The sequence below is a fragment of the Engraulis encrasicolus genome, chromosome 19 (genome assembly GCF_034702125.1).
Source record: "Engraulis encrasicolus isolate BLACKSEA-1 chromosome 19, IST_EnEncr_1.0, whole genome shotgun sequence".
Taxonomy (NCBI): domain Eukaryota; kingdom Metazoa; phylum Chordata; class Actinopteri; order Clupeiformes; family Engraulidae; genus Engraulis; species Engraulis encrasicolus.
In genome coordinates, this window is record NC_085875.1 from 7280314 (window position 1) to 7295313 (window position 15000).

A 15000-nucleotide genomic window follows, 5' to 3' on the forward strand; every position below is an offset into this window, starting at 1 on the left:
TCGTCTCCTCTCCTCTCTCCATTCCTCTCCTCTCCTCCCCTCTCCTCTCCACCACTGGTGTTATTCTCCATTCCTACACTCCTCTCCTCTCCTCTCCTCTCCTCTCCTCTCCTTTCCTCTCCTCTCCTTTCCTCTCCTCTCCTCTCCTCTCCACCACTGGTGTTATTCTCCATTCCTACACTCCTCTCCTCTCCTCTTTTCTCCTCCCCTCTCCTCTCCTCTCCTCTCCTCTCCTCTCCACTACTCTTATCCTCCACCTCCTCTCCACCACCCTACCCCCTCTCTCCTCCTCTACTCCCCTCCACCTCCTCTCCCCTCCTCCTCTTCTCTGGCTGTGGTTCCCTCAGGAGGGTGTTTGTGGAGGTGTGCCAGCGATGCGTGCCAAGCCTTTCATTCACAAAGGGCCGGCCGGGCGTGTTATGAATCTGACAATTAGGCAAGGAGGAGGGTATAGCGAGTTGCATCAGCGCTGGTATTTTGGGACTCACTGCTGCAACCACCAGCCTCACAGCACATCACACCACACCACACGGTTACTGTAGGCATTTCTTTTTCTCTCTCCAACTGCTGCACCGCTGTCGGTCAATTATTGCACAGTCACCATTTTTCTTTCCTCTCTCCGTTTTCATTTTCTTTTTTTTTCTTTTTCGTCTTCATTTTTTTGTGCTTCACACCTGCTGCTCTTGTTTTTGCTACAGAGGCAGTGCAGGAGGAATGAATGTAGACGGGGATGGACAGAATCCTACCCAAAACAAATAGCGATCTTCCCCCCACCACCACCACCACCGCTGCTGCTGGTGCTGGTGCTGGTGCTACTGCCGTACTTTTCCTCCCTCCTTACATCCCTCCCTACCTCCCTCTCTCCCTCTCTCCTGCCTTTTATTTTGGTACATCAACCAGGCGTTTTACTGCGTTTAGGGCTTGATGAATATTTCATGCTGGGCTGCCTTTCGCGTTCCAGCGTTTTCCTGCCTCAGTCTCCTCTCCACTCCACTCCTCTCTCCTCCTGCTCCCCGGCTTTCCTCTTCCCCACCTCTCTCTCTCTCTCTCTCTCTCTCTCTCTCTCTCTCTCTCTCTCTCTCTCTCTCTCTCTCTCTCTCTCTCTCTCTCTCTCTCTCTCTCTCTCTCTCTCTCTCCTCTCTCTCCCCCAGAAGTCATTTGGGACCAAGTTGAACAAGATTCTCATATTCTCACACATGGAGTAAATGAATATCTTTATCGCCACAGTGGGGGCTATGGGGCCTGGAGATGCCGCTGAGGAGAGACGGGGCTGAATAATCAGGTAGTGCAAACAGGGAGAATGAGCCCAAACAGAGCACGGTGGAGAGAGAGAGAGAGAGAGAGAGAGAGAGAGAGAGAGAGAGAGAGAGAGAGGGAGAGAGAGAGAGAGAGAGAGAGAGAGAGAGAGAGAGGGAGAGAGAGAGAGAGGGAGAGAGAGAACGAGTGCTCTCTTCTCAGGCCGTAATAACAACCCTCTCATTCATCTCTCCACACAACATGCAAACTGTTATTATTGATACGGCTCGCGTTGGGAAGCAGCACCGGCTGCCAATGGTGTTCAGTGGAGAGGGGAGAGGATTATCACAGTGGCTGTGAAATTTCAGATATGACCCTCAGTGGGATATTTGAATGCATGCAGATTTGTCACGTGATGGGGGATGGCTGTTTGCACTGTGTGGACTGACTGAAGATTGTGTTAATTTTACACACCTGCTTTGGCACATCGCGTCGCATTTCTATTCACAGTACTTGCAAGTGTGCTGCTGTTGTTGTTTTTATGTAAGGCAAAGTTATATCTGTCCTGAGTGACTCAACATTTTGCCGCTTTTTGATAATGTACAGGTATATATCTGATTTTAAATGATTCCGCATTCGTGATGCCAGACAGACAGTACAGGGGGAAAATGATATCACCTATCCAATATTATATTAAAATATGATGACTGCATTCACGCTGCCAGCTAAGCCAGCCAGACAGACACATAGTGGGGAAATTCTCCTGATGCATTTTCCATCAGACGAGATGCCTTGTGAGGCTCGTCGGCTAATGGCACAATGTGCCGGCCGTCTTTCTCTCTAAACCGTGAGCACACCTGGGAGAGGCATAAAGCCATGGTGACTGGAGGGAAGGCGGCGTTTAAAAAAAAAAAAAAAAAACACCACTCCACTCGACTCCACTCGCTAACACTCCAGTGTCATTTTCATACTTGAGATCGCATTGAAAGAGAATGGCACTTTAACGGTTCCACGTTTATGTGTGGATTTATATAAGGCCACTTGTTCAGTCAGGAGGAGAGAAGAGGAGAGGAGATGAGATCGTGGCAGCCTTGTCTGTCTGTATGTAGCCTATGCCTGCTTTGACAGGAGGCCAGCAATAATCTCTGCTGATATTTACATGTCACTATACTCTACTACACACTCTATGGTATGTAAAAGCAGAATTTAGTCTCCAGGCGCAGCGCCATGATGGTCGTCATAACAGCAGCTAAACAGCAACAGTCGGGGCCGCTGACAGCATTGGATGGGTCCCGGATCAAAGGAATCTGAGAGGGCCCCCGGCCCAATACATAGTGCAATGCAATAGGGTCTCAATACTGCACCCCTTCTGTCTCTGGGCCCGGGACAATTTAACCATTTGTACCCGCCTGTCAGCGTCTCTGGTAGCACGCAGCATACCAGGCAGGCCATGTTTTTCAGCAGGGCATTATAATATTTGAGGAAGGGGCGAGAGAAAGGGGGGAAGAGAGGAGCGATTAGGACATGGTTGGCAGCACAAAATCCCCTGTAATTTCTCACTCACTCAGTGTGTAAAACAATAGCTTGCCCAAATCACTTTATTAAAATACCCAATAATAATTGATTTAGAGGCCATAAAATGTGTTCATTAGAGGATTCTGTTCGAAAAATATTGGAAGTATACCTAAAAGTGTCACTTTTATTGTGGATGAACTGGATTGTATAATTTAAAAAGAGCTGTGATTATATTCAAGATTTGTCCTGCAGCATTATCTGGGAGCTCGTAAAGGGGCTGAAATTTAATATGATGCTTTCAGTCAGTTTAATTGAATTTTAATTGCCACTTTGGGCAGAAGGTTTAGATCGGATCAATAAAATATTAAAGATTTGGTGCTTTGGCATGGAACAGTCCAGCCCCCCCCCCCCCCCTTCACACACACACACACACACACACACACACACACACACACACACACACACACACACACACACACACACACACACACACACACACACACACACACACACACACACACACACACACACACACACACCACCCACATCACCTTCTCTGCAGCATCTCTCTCTGAGGTGAGAGGGAATATGAGTCCTTATGTTTATGAGCCATTTCCATAGCTAACACCGGTCTCTCATTACATCTCCACACCACACCGCATACTCACACGTGGCTAAATAACAGCAAAGTTGAACAAGCAGAGGATCCATTAATTAGCGGCGTTGTGTGCGGTGTGGGGAGAGAGAGAGTGGACGAGGCGACGAAGGGTCACCTTCAGAAGAAAGGGCTTTTAATGTGTCGGGGGCTATAAATATTTTCAAATGTCACACCTCGCCAAGACAGCGCCAGGCCGGAAACCGGCACGATAAATCAGCCGCCAAAAAGAAAAGACCAGGAAAGAAAAGATGGCTCTTTGGTATTTTAGAAATAATTACTAATACAAAAAGGGTAATGAAGGAGACAATAAATTACATTAAAAAGGACCATTAGGAGGGGATTAGTTTATAAAACTATGGGCTGCTCCTTGAAAATTACCCTACTGGAATACTGCTGCCTTCTCTCTCTCTCTCTCTCTCTCTCTCTCTCTCTCTCTCTCTCTCTCTCTCTCTCTCTCTCTCTCTCTCTCTCTCTCTATCGCCCTCCCTCTCTCTCTCTCTCTCTCTCTCATTTTCTCTCTCTCTCGCTCATTCTCTCTCTCTCTCTCGCTCATTCTCTCTCTCTCTCTCTCTCTCTCTCTCTCTCTCTCTCTCTCTCTCTCTCTCTCTCTCTCTCTCTCTCTCTCTCTCTCTCTCTCTCTCTCTCTCTATCGCCCTCCCTCCCCGCACCTACAGTATAACTCATAAAAATAAAAAATATTTTCCATAATATTGCAAAGCCAGTAGATTAATGCCCAATTAATGGATGTGCTCGCATGTGCCTTTTCCCCCTATATGGAGAGGCGGCAGTCGCACCCTCAGCACTTTCCCATTCAGACCCATTTCCACTAGATCTTCCTCACTAATGGGACTGAGACACCCCGCACTGAGAGCATCTCAAATAAGATCACATTCGTCACCCGCTTGGGTTATGCTAAAAAGACAGCCTGGTATTTACATATAGCTGAGACCTGGGTTTGGGGCACAGAATGACTTCAAAGGTTGAATGACCTGGGATGAGATCCCAGTCAGCAGCAGAAGCACGGCAGCCACACCGATGCACACACAGAGAGAGAGAGAGATCGAGAGAGAGAGAGAGAGAGAGAGAGAGAGAGAGAGAGAGAGAGAGAGAGAGAGAGAGAGAGAGAGAGAGAGAGAGAGAGAGAGAGAGAGAGAGAGAGTCGTGCACACAAAATAGGCTCCCCCTCGTCCACCATGCACCGTAAATCTCCCCAGGCAGGGCCTATACGATTCCCAGGCCTGTCTCAACCAGGCAGGCAAACAAGGCAGTTTCCTAGGGCCTCCAGATGAGCAGGGGGCCCCTCTGGTAATCACTGGTTCTGTACCTGCATTTTAAATGACACCAATGACAACTTTGGAAGGCAGCACCTCCCTAAACTCGGTGATTGTAAAATGCAATGATACTATCGAATTCTCTCTCTCGAGGGGTAGGGGCCCCAAGTCCCATTTTGCCAAAGGCCCCCAAATATCTTGAAACGTCCCTGAGAATAGCTGGCTGGCTGGCTGGGGTTTGTGCTCCGGCATCACCAGCGCGATGGGGCTGGAGGAGAGAGGAATTTATGTCCCGTCCCATCGCATCCCCACTGGAGGGGCCCGGACTCGAGACTGGAGACTGAGAAATGGCAGCGGGCGGCCCTGTAAGGCCCATAAAAGTCCAAATTAAATATCAAATTGAACCACTGATGGATGTCGGCCCGCTCCTAAATCGCAGGTTCCTCCCCCAGACAGGTGCTGCTCACATGGCTGCTACCCAGACAACTTTGTTAGTGGCGGTGTGGCAACACACACTAATACACACACACACACACACACACACACACACACACACACACACACACACACACACACACACACACACACACACACACACACACACACACACACACACACACACACACACACACACACACACACACACACACACACACACACACACACACACACACACACACACACACAATACACACCCTTGGTCTCAGCCCCACTGATATGGGCACCAACCAACCACCCAGTCGCTCCCCTAGCTGAAAAACAACACACACACAAAAAAGCTCCATTCTCTCAAACAGGAAACCCCACCACCATGCCATGCACCATGGGGAGCTTAAACAGGGATAAGTGTCAAAATTGATTGCTGGATTGTAAAATGACCCTGATCTTTGGGGAAATCAGAGTAAATTGTATTGGGGGGTGGGGGGGGGATATGGAAGAATTCAAACCAAAAGTGTTTCAAACCAAGTCCTTGCTATGACAACTACTCCGTAGAGTGTGTGTGTGGGTGCGCTGATATTCGAACATCATGGCCCTTTTTTCCCCCCTCCTCAACGTAATTGCGTGTGTATTTATAAACTGTGAATTGCACCCTTTCGAAGATGTTAAACTGACAATGCCGCTGTCATGTTCGAGCTCAGCAATGCAATATCACTCTAATACCCCACCCATCCTCCCATACAATAGTGGAAAAGCGCTCAGCTAAAAAGTGTATATTATGAATCATCTATTGTTGTACCCCCCTCCTCTTTTTTTTGCTTTGTATTATCCCCCCCCCCACCCCCCCAAAAAAATCCCAATCTGTGCATGAGATCCTGGCTGATGGACACACCATTATTCACAGGGCGGCACTTCCACTCGCCGGCAGGAGAGTTGAGAGGCAGTAAAAGAGACTGCCTTAAGATTAATCCTCTTGTTCGCTCACTCTGGCTTCCTCTCCCGCCCGCCTGTTCGCCCATCCGCCTGTCCTCCCTCTCTCTCTCTCTCTCTCTCTCTCTCTCTCTCTCTCTCTCTCCCTATCTCCCTCTCTCTCTCTCAGTCTCATTCCTCTGGTGTCATTTCAGCGCAACACCAAGCGAAGAATAAGAATATCCCATTTCGCTGGGTTGGGAATGATAAAAAGTTTTTGATTAAGGCTATGGATGTTCTATTCATTCGAATGCAGAAGCTGCACTGAGAAAGAGAGAGAGCGAACGAGAGAGAGAGAAAGAGCGCGCGCGCGCGTGTAAGAGAGAGAGAGACGGAGAGAGAAGGAGGGAAGGAATATGCATCAGGCTTTTGTTCTTATAACAAGTGAGAACAATTTGGTGAAGTCAGCTTCTCCTCTTCATTACATGCTTTATCTTGAGTGTGTCGAGAAAAAAAGAACCGTCTACTCTTGATGCATTACATAGTCACAATAATAGGCCAGTCTCTCACTCTTTCTCTCTTTCTCTCTTTCTCTCCCTCTATATCTCTTTCTGTCTCCTTCTGTCTCTGTCTCTGTCTCTGTCTCTGTCTCTGTCTCTGTCTCTCTCTGTCTCTCTCTCTCTCTCTCTCTCTCTCTCTCTCTCTCTCTCTAACAAGTGCACCACACGAACACCCCAGTACAGTCAGATCACTCTACTCTTTTGCTTTGGAAATGGTGATGAGAACAAAGAAGTGTTAGCAGAAGTTTAACGAAACAGAACCCAATTATCGCCAAAGGGAGATAGAAGGAGGTCATCAAAGGGATGGATATTACAAGTCTGTGGGCACAGTAAAGCTTTCACAGCCTATGAAACTAGCCGAAAGTGCACTGAAATTCAAAAAATGAACTCTTTCCTTTTTTCCTGTGTTGCTTTTTTTTACCGCACTGGAATGACTTATAGCGCTATAGCTCACAGTGTATATGTGCCAGGTGCATGCATCATCATCACAGATGCTTGCCTACATACATCCACGTACTCTGCTCGTGATCATACGCTGTGTTACAGCACTGGCAATGGAGTGTGAATTTGTTTTCACAGAGGTGCTAATGAACGGATGGGTCTGTGAACTCCAGAAAGGTGCAATTCCATTTATCAAGTTAGGTTTTTAGATGATGAAAGAAAAATAACTCGTCTAATCCACAAGTCATTCACATTAGAATATCATAATTAAATTGCAATTACTTTATAAAAAAAGCGGATACTGCACCTCTATTGGTTTTACATAGCTTTCTTGCAAAGGCATTTGCTGCGTGGGCTAGCCTCCTTGGCCAACACTTACGTACCCTATACACAGTGGTGTAGTCTACTTTTTTATGGTGGGTATACTGTATATATTTGTGCCATTGAAAACAATGGATCAATCAATTTTAAGTGGGTATACTGAAATCCCTGAAATTTAGAAGTGGGTATACTCCGTATACCCGCGTTCTACGTAGACTACACCACTGCCTATAAACTTTATGAAGTTATATATAAAAATATTTTAAGTCTAAAAATCCCTATTCTATTTCATCTTCATACTCACACACAAATAATAGGTAAAGTTATGAAACTCCTTCTTTATACGCTTGTAGCCTACATGCCACTATTAATTTTCAATAATGTTTGTATGGTAGTCAAAATGTATTAGCATGCTTCTTGAGAAGTGTGACACATTCCATGACGACTGGCCACACAGTAACTAGGCCCCACAGCCACATCCTGTGCTTGTATAGACATCTAAACAACTAAGATTTAGCAGTGCTTGATGTCGTCATGAAATGTGAATACATTGACCAATGTAAAATCACATCTGCCTTCTGTTTCAGGATTCCCAGTGACCTATATGTCCCCAGATGTGTTATTTGCTTTGGAACTCCATGCCCTTGGTGCGTGCTGAACTGAACCCCTTCTTTCAGAGAGGGGCGAAAAGGTTTCAGGCGCGCATGCACGGGGGCCCGTGCTCCTTTTGTGTCCATAGGTGTGGCCTTGTATATGCAGATCACTAATTGCCACGGCCCTTTGAGGGCCACGGCTTTTTCTGTGGAACATGCCAACAGTGCAGAGGTCTCTCTCTCTCTCAGTCTCTCTCTCTCTCTCAATCTCTCTCTCTCTCTCTCTCAGTCTCTCTTTCTCTCTCTCTCTCTCTCGCTCTCTCTCTCTCTCTCCGTTCTTCTCCTCAATTGGCAGCTGGCAGGCGAATGAATGCGGTGTGAAGTGAAGCTGCAGCGGAGCAGATTCCTGCTGTTAGGGCAACAAAGGGGCTCCATGCCAGACATCTGCTGTTCAGTTATCAGAATACATTTAGTCACGTGCCCTGTAGTATATGCAGTCCGCACCGCACACACCCCACCACCCCATTAGCCTGGCCGGGGGCAGAGAGAGCGAGAGAGAGAGAGAGAGAGAGAGAGAGAGAGAGAGAGAGAGAGAGAAAGAGAGAGAGAGAGAGAGAGAGAAGAGAGAGAGAGAGAGAAGAGAGAGAGAGAGAGAGAGAGAGAGAGAGAGAGAGAGAGAGAGAGAGAGAGAGAATGAGCGTTCTTCTCCCTAACGACCCTCCTGGTCGACCCCCCTCCACCACCTCCACCTCCGCCACCCCTCCCTTTCTCCACCTCCATCCTTTTCCTCTCTCCTTTTCATACCAACAGCATTTTGTCTTTAAAAAGATCCTTCATTCAGTGTCATTTGCCATTGTAATCCTCTCACTCCCATCCACCCACCCACCCATCCACCCACCTCTTTCTCTTCTTCTTTCTCTCTCTCTCTCTTCCTCTCGGCTTCCTTTATTTAAACAGTTCTTGCAGGTCGGGCGGCCCGATAACCCGGGCCGTGCTCTCTATCTGCTCCTGCGTGTGAAGCATGTGTGAAAGATTACAACGAGGAGCCCGAGGAACAAGGGACGGGCCAGAATGTTAATGAGTGAGCCTCTCGCGGAGGCAAAGGTAAATTGAGCTTACCGCCATGATAAATTAACCTAATGAATGCAATTGTTCTGTGGCATGCATGCTAGCTTGGGCTGGAGCCAGATGGTCAATACTTGGCACCTGCCAATTTTTTTTTCTTTTCTTTTTTTTTGCTTCTCCTCTTCTCTTCATCTCCTCCCTCTCTCTTTCTCTCTCTCTCTCTCTCTCTCTCTCTCTCTCTCTCTCTCTCTCTCTCTCTTTCGCTCCAACAGTCTTCCACCCATAACCAGTAATGATCACACTAATGCAGCTCGAGAGCATTTCTACATAATTGTTTGTTTTATTGCTCTCGGAGAGAGAGAGAGAGAGAGAGAGAGAGAGAGAGAGAGAGAGAGAGTCAGCCTGGTGTGATTAGTGCTTTGTTCTTCACGGGGGAGTCATTAGAATGTAAAGTTTATTTTGCACTGGGAGCGATTCATTCACCTCCGTCAGGGATCATATTGTGATGTGTGTGGTGTGGTGCGTGTTGGCACAATAAGCTAAAGACCCCGTCGGGTGCGTGCTGCTGCAGAGATACGATACCAGGCGAAAAAAACGAGCGCACGTGAGGTCAAGACTCCGTAAAGACCTCAGCCGAGAGTATAATCCCCTAAACGTCGGGAATTACCGCAAAGCCAGACTTTGTGTTTGTCTCGTTTGTTGCTTACGTTACCTCACCCTGTGAGGTGTCTCTCTCTCTTTTGCTCTCTCTCTCTCTCTCTCTCTCTCTCTCTCTCTCTCTCTCTCTCTCTCTCTCTCTCTCTCTCTCTCTCTCTCTCTCTCTCCCCCTTTAAGAGGGAGTAGGCTTCTGGAGGTTGGTACAGTACTGTATAACTCCTGCGATGGCACCCTAAATTAGGCCTTTAAATCCCCCTTCTGTCTTCGAAGGAGGAGGCTCAATGATCCACTCGTATCAGGAGACCGGCGTCTCAGCCTCTCATTACTGTCAACGCTAAAGGTGCACCAGGAGCGTAAGTGGCGGATCCAAGGCTTCCAAGGATGCAACGCTTTAGCGAGAAGAGAGCAAACCCCCCACACACACACACAACAACAACAACCCTGCTGTGGTAAAATGATAGGGCTATCGAATAAAGACAGCGGTGACGGTGACGGTGACGGTGGCGGTGGCGGTGGCGGTGACGGTGGCGGTGGCGGTGGCAGTGGTGGTGGCGGTGGTGGTGGCGGTGGCAGTGGCGGTGGTGTGCATTCTGTAGCCCCTCACCGTTATAACACTGACACTGTTACTGTCTCAGTGTCGATGTTTACTTAAAGGTAGGGTTGGAGATCTTTGAAAAACGGTTCCTGTGAGCTATATTTTTGAAAATACACAGCCCGCCTCTCCCTTCAGCCCTCCCCTCAAAGCCACGCCTTCAAAACACATGAACGCGCATGCAGTCTGTCAAGTGTTCGGATTATCCCGGGAACCCACGAGAGCTCACGAGGCGGGGGGGGCGGGCTAGAAGCCACGACAAAGCGACTAGCCAAGCTAACTTCCAGCCATGGCACCGTCTCCGGCTACGGTAAGAATGTTCAACATCACAATAAACGCACAGGCCGTCATGGTTGCCATTTCAAGAAATATTGATGACAGTAGATGTATACTAGATTAGTTATTGAACTTGACTTGATACGTGTTAGATATCTCATTCTAACTTCCTAACACTGATGACAGATGCTATACTGTCATCCCTAGACAGTAGTTCTAGCCAGTAGCTACAGTACTGACACATGGATTTATTTTGACAGATGTGTACCGCAGTATACATTTTACTAGTGTATTTATATATACCCGACACCACAATCCGTAGTGTTTTAGGCTATGACTTCAGATTTCACTTGGGTTGTCGCACGCGCAGACACAGGGACAGAGGGAGTAAAGAAAAACAACCGAACTGATCAACGCTAATGAAATTGTTTTGGCTGACGATATTTTCATATGCTTTAGACCTTCCACGACCACGAGAGCTCCAGCTCTGACTTTCCTGGCCCATCACAATCATAACGACCTAACAGCCCAGTAGGACCGATGGCCAGAGATGGAGGAGGAGGAAGATAGACGCAGCAGAGGTCGGGGGGTATTGATTAGGGAGACTCCAACAGAATTGACGCCCTGCTAACTGTAAGGATGTACATTCATCCCTCAATAACATTGTCCTGCTGTATTCCTGCAGATGTGTAAGTATTGTAATGGATGTTATCACAACGGATGTACTCTATATCGCAACACGAGTAGGCTACACGAGTACACCTGTTGTGATAACCATTACAATATTTCTACTCCTATGAGTAGTAGTGTGATATTACATGGTTGTAGGTACACAACACCAGTGGTAGTTCAAGTACATCCATAAAAGCCCATCTACTTCATACATCTGTGTAACCCCTGGCACAACACCAGTTTGTAAGAAATTGACTGAAAACGTTGTATGCATATAATTGGCACATCTTTATTTATATACACAATAATGATTGCTTATGTCCATATTGGTCTTATTGTCAATAGAGTTATTTAGTCCCCATCATCAAATAGAAAATGCACTACATAAAATGTATTTATTGCTTTGCAGGCCTTGATTCAATCATTGAATTTGAAGCAATCCCATCGGTTACTGCAGCGTGCCCTGACCCGTGACCCCAGTTTGATGTTCGACCTGGCACATGACGGTCCTTAGTCACAGCCCAGTAGCACAACCAACCTGGCGCCTCTGCGCAATCTGTAAGGAGATGCCCATGAACATTGAAAGGAAATGCTGTGGTGTTCTCAGTTTTGAGAAGACTTTGGGCTGATGTAGGACCAGGTGAGAGAAACGGTCTCTTCAGGCATGCAGCCTACAGACAGTATGGGGCACTTGAACAGGGCTGACGTTGTAATACACAGTACAATACCCAGGATTAGCCAGGGTTACCCTGCTCCACTAGAGCAATATAAAAGGTTTATACAGAGTACGGTATAAAACACACAAACCGGCAGTGTGCAGACTTTTATTATTTTTCATTATCTGTAGGAGCATTCATCTGTACATCTCACCTTTTTGGTTTGGAACCACGTTTGTCTTGTTACCATTGTTTTTTTCATACATAGAAAATAAATGCAACCTGTCAAATGTTCTTCTGATTGTGGTCTTGTGGAATATTTATGTAACCATGCATTTTCAGTCAGAGAATGAATTAAAAAAAGCCACACAGTCAAATTGTGTCCACCAATATTTACTGTCATTGAAATGTATGGACAATTTAAACAATGTATTACACATGACACTAGATACATTACTTTATACTATATTTACAGTTGTCATTACCACACAAAAACTCTGGGAAGGTGGGTAAGTGCAGCAACTGTGAAGGGCCTAGTTTGAGGTTGGAGGCGTCTGTGCTGTAAAAAGATAAACAGAATTAGAAATCACATCTGAAAGTAGCTCCAGTGACATTTTAAATGTAAGTAACCTGGGTTGTTGGGGCAGGGACACCAAAAATAACTCCTTTATCTGGGCTCACCTGGTTGTGAGTGTCTGCGGTCAGCCATCCCTCTTAGGGTAGAAAGTCTTCTGCGCAGGACGGTGCCCTGAAGGTTGACGTTCACAGTATGCAGCCTTCATGTCCTGGAACTTTTATTGTGCAATTTTCCATATCTGTAACAAGCAATGTGTTAGACTATATTAGGGCTTCATTACATCAAATTACACAGCAGGGTTTTACAGGGTGTTGGCTACAGTCCCAGGACCTAAGTGGACTTGTGTGCCTTGCTCAAGTGCACTTCAGCTGTGGATGGAGGTGTAGGTAGGGAGAGGTAAGGATGGGATTTCAACCTGCTTCTCTCTGATCTTAGGACCACCTCTCACCATCAGGTGATGGCTGGCTGCTACCTCAAATTTCATTCATGGCCCTAGTTATGTTCTGTAATCAGCATTGTTTTGACCTTACACAAATAAATGTAAATGCATTCTGCACCATGGGGGGCTGTGAAGACCTTTGAGAATATTTGCAGAACTACATACTGAATTGAGCCATCCGCCTTTCTCTTGGTTGGTGTGTTGAGATGGTGACTGCAGTCCAGGCTTCTTGGATTGGAGGAGAAAAGCTGTGGCTTTTACTGGCATAAGTATGTGGTTGTGGAAGGACCCTGTCGGCTGTTGACCTGAGGGAAAAAAGAGCACAAATTGCATATTAGCACAGAGCCCATGCTTAGACCATAGACAGATAGATCATCTGGCACAATCTGCATGCAACCAACAGAACCTAGAAAGAGAAAGATTAGCAGCAATACACAAAGGGGACAAGTATACAAAAACATGCAAAGTGTTCTGATAAGGTGCATGGAGGTAGTCTGTGTTGATTCCAGCAACCTCAAAGACTGAAAAGTGTCCCAGTGTGTTGAATTGAAAACTTGGCGCGTGCGCGCGCACACATAGGAATATCATAATTTTAGTGTATCAATTACAACTACAGGATCTGTTCGCTTTTGTCAGATAGAACCATTGTTTTTCAAAGGCAGATCATTCCAAAAAGGATAGTAGTATCTGCAACTGGACGAAATTACACCCACAAACATGAATAAAATAAACTACCAGTGTGCGGTGATTCATTCTTCATTTACTTGGCAGCCTTGATATGTTGTGAAACAGGAGCAAGGAACAGCTATGGAAAACACCACACCTTGGAATGGACAAAGCAGAACATTTCAATATAACCAGGGTAAAACAAATCATGTACCGGCATCTCCATGTGATCATTCAGTGTAGCCGTCATGGTCATTAGGTGGTATTTATCAAATGCAAAACTACCGTCTTCTCAAATACGACATCAGCGAGTTAACAACATTACACCCACAATCATGTAAACATTTGAAAACCCAAGGCAATCTATTTTGCAATGCTGGAGCGGCGAACAGGTTGCGCTTGTGCTTCTACTATTACCAGAGTCATACAACAGAGACGTACCAAAGCAAAACATGCAAACGATATATTTTTGTAAACCACTAGAAAGACATGGGCTTTGCTGGTCAAAGTAATGTGTGCGTAAACATGGTAGGTTACTTACTACGGGGTGGATCCGTATTTAGCAACTGAACGCGGATGGAGAAGGGGTGCTTCCGTCCTCCTCCCAGCTGGTTTGTCTGGCTCGTTCGCACAACTAGCAGCAAAACACACAAGAGTAACCGTCTGAGTTACACATAGCAATTCTGAAAACGTGTTCATGTGCACAGAATAAATGCCACAGGGGGGAAAAACACAAAAAAATACAGCGATTGAGGTAGCAGCTATGATAAGCAAGGTAGCAGCTAGATATGTTGGAGTTTGAGCTAATCCTCTGACCCCTCTCAATGGATACTTGCTTAAAAAAAGACACCACTGTGTCCTAAACCAATTCACAAAATATTATACAGACAAATATATTATCTCACCTCTCGATTAGAAATATGGTCACCAAAGCGTATTTGAAGCCGCTGCCGTAGCCGACATCTGTGTCCAAGAGTGTCAGGTCCCATTTCAAATTTTCAGCCCGTGTTGGAGTCTGGTCTTGCGAGTCCGATGATAATCCAAGGGAGTATGTTATCCTGACATGGTCAGTCTAGTGTTCCAAAAGCCAAAGTTCTTCCTGTAGCTCTGCAAAAGCCACCAAAGTTTCCAAGTAGCCCAGCCTGCTGCTAACTCTCATTACCTTGCTACTAGCCGAGTGATGATAAGCCTTGTCGCGTGTGCATGAATGATGGGGGCGGGGTCGGTCAAGTTCACGAGTCGGTGAACGCGCAGGGAGGAGGGGTGAGTGCTGGCGGTTGATGGACGTGTCAGAAACCAATAGAAGTGATGATGAGTATTACTTCTATTGGTTGCCGTTTTCTTCTGACTACGCCCTCTACACTGGACCAAAAGATTTCGTTTTTTTTCCAAACACTCTATTTCAATGGGTGCTATGGCGTCATGAGGAGTTTTTCAGATGATATGGTAAAATATGTG

At 46.4% G+C, this 15000-nt stretch overlaps 2 long non-coding RNA genes across 4 annotated transcripts; one reads left to right on the forward strand and one right to left on the reverse strand.

The window, feature by feature from the left end:
• Positions 1-10317: 10317 nt before the first annotated feature.
• LOC134469989 (uncharacterized) lies at positions 10318-12154 on the forward strand. Its single transcript, XR_010039106.1, has 2 exons — positions 10318-10566; positions 10992-12154. It is a non-coding gene; the product is annotated as an uncharacterized LOC134469989 (long non-coding RNA).
• Positions 12155-12202: 48 nt separating this feature from the next.
• On the reverse strand, positions 12203-14600 carry LOC134469990 (uncharacterized). Of its 3 annotated transcripts, none has more exons than XR_010039108.1 (5): positions 14448-14600; positions 14084-14176; positions 13042-13181; positions 12542-12675; positions 12203-12419 (listed from the first exon to the last, which is right to left on the reverse strand). It is a non-coding gene; the product is annotated as an uncharacterized LOC134469990 (long non-coding RNA). The 3 variants fall into 3 exon arrangements; XR_010039109.1 differs by lacking the exon at positions 14448-14600 and adding an exon at positions 13612-13699 and having other exon boundaries at positions 14084-14382; XR_010039107.1 differs by lacking the exon at positions 14448-14600 and having other exon boundaries at positions 14084-14369.
• Positions 14601-15000: the final 400 nt, after the last annotated feature.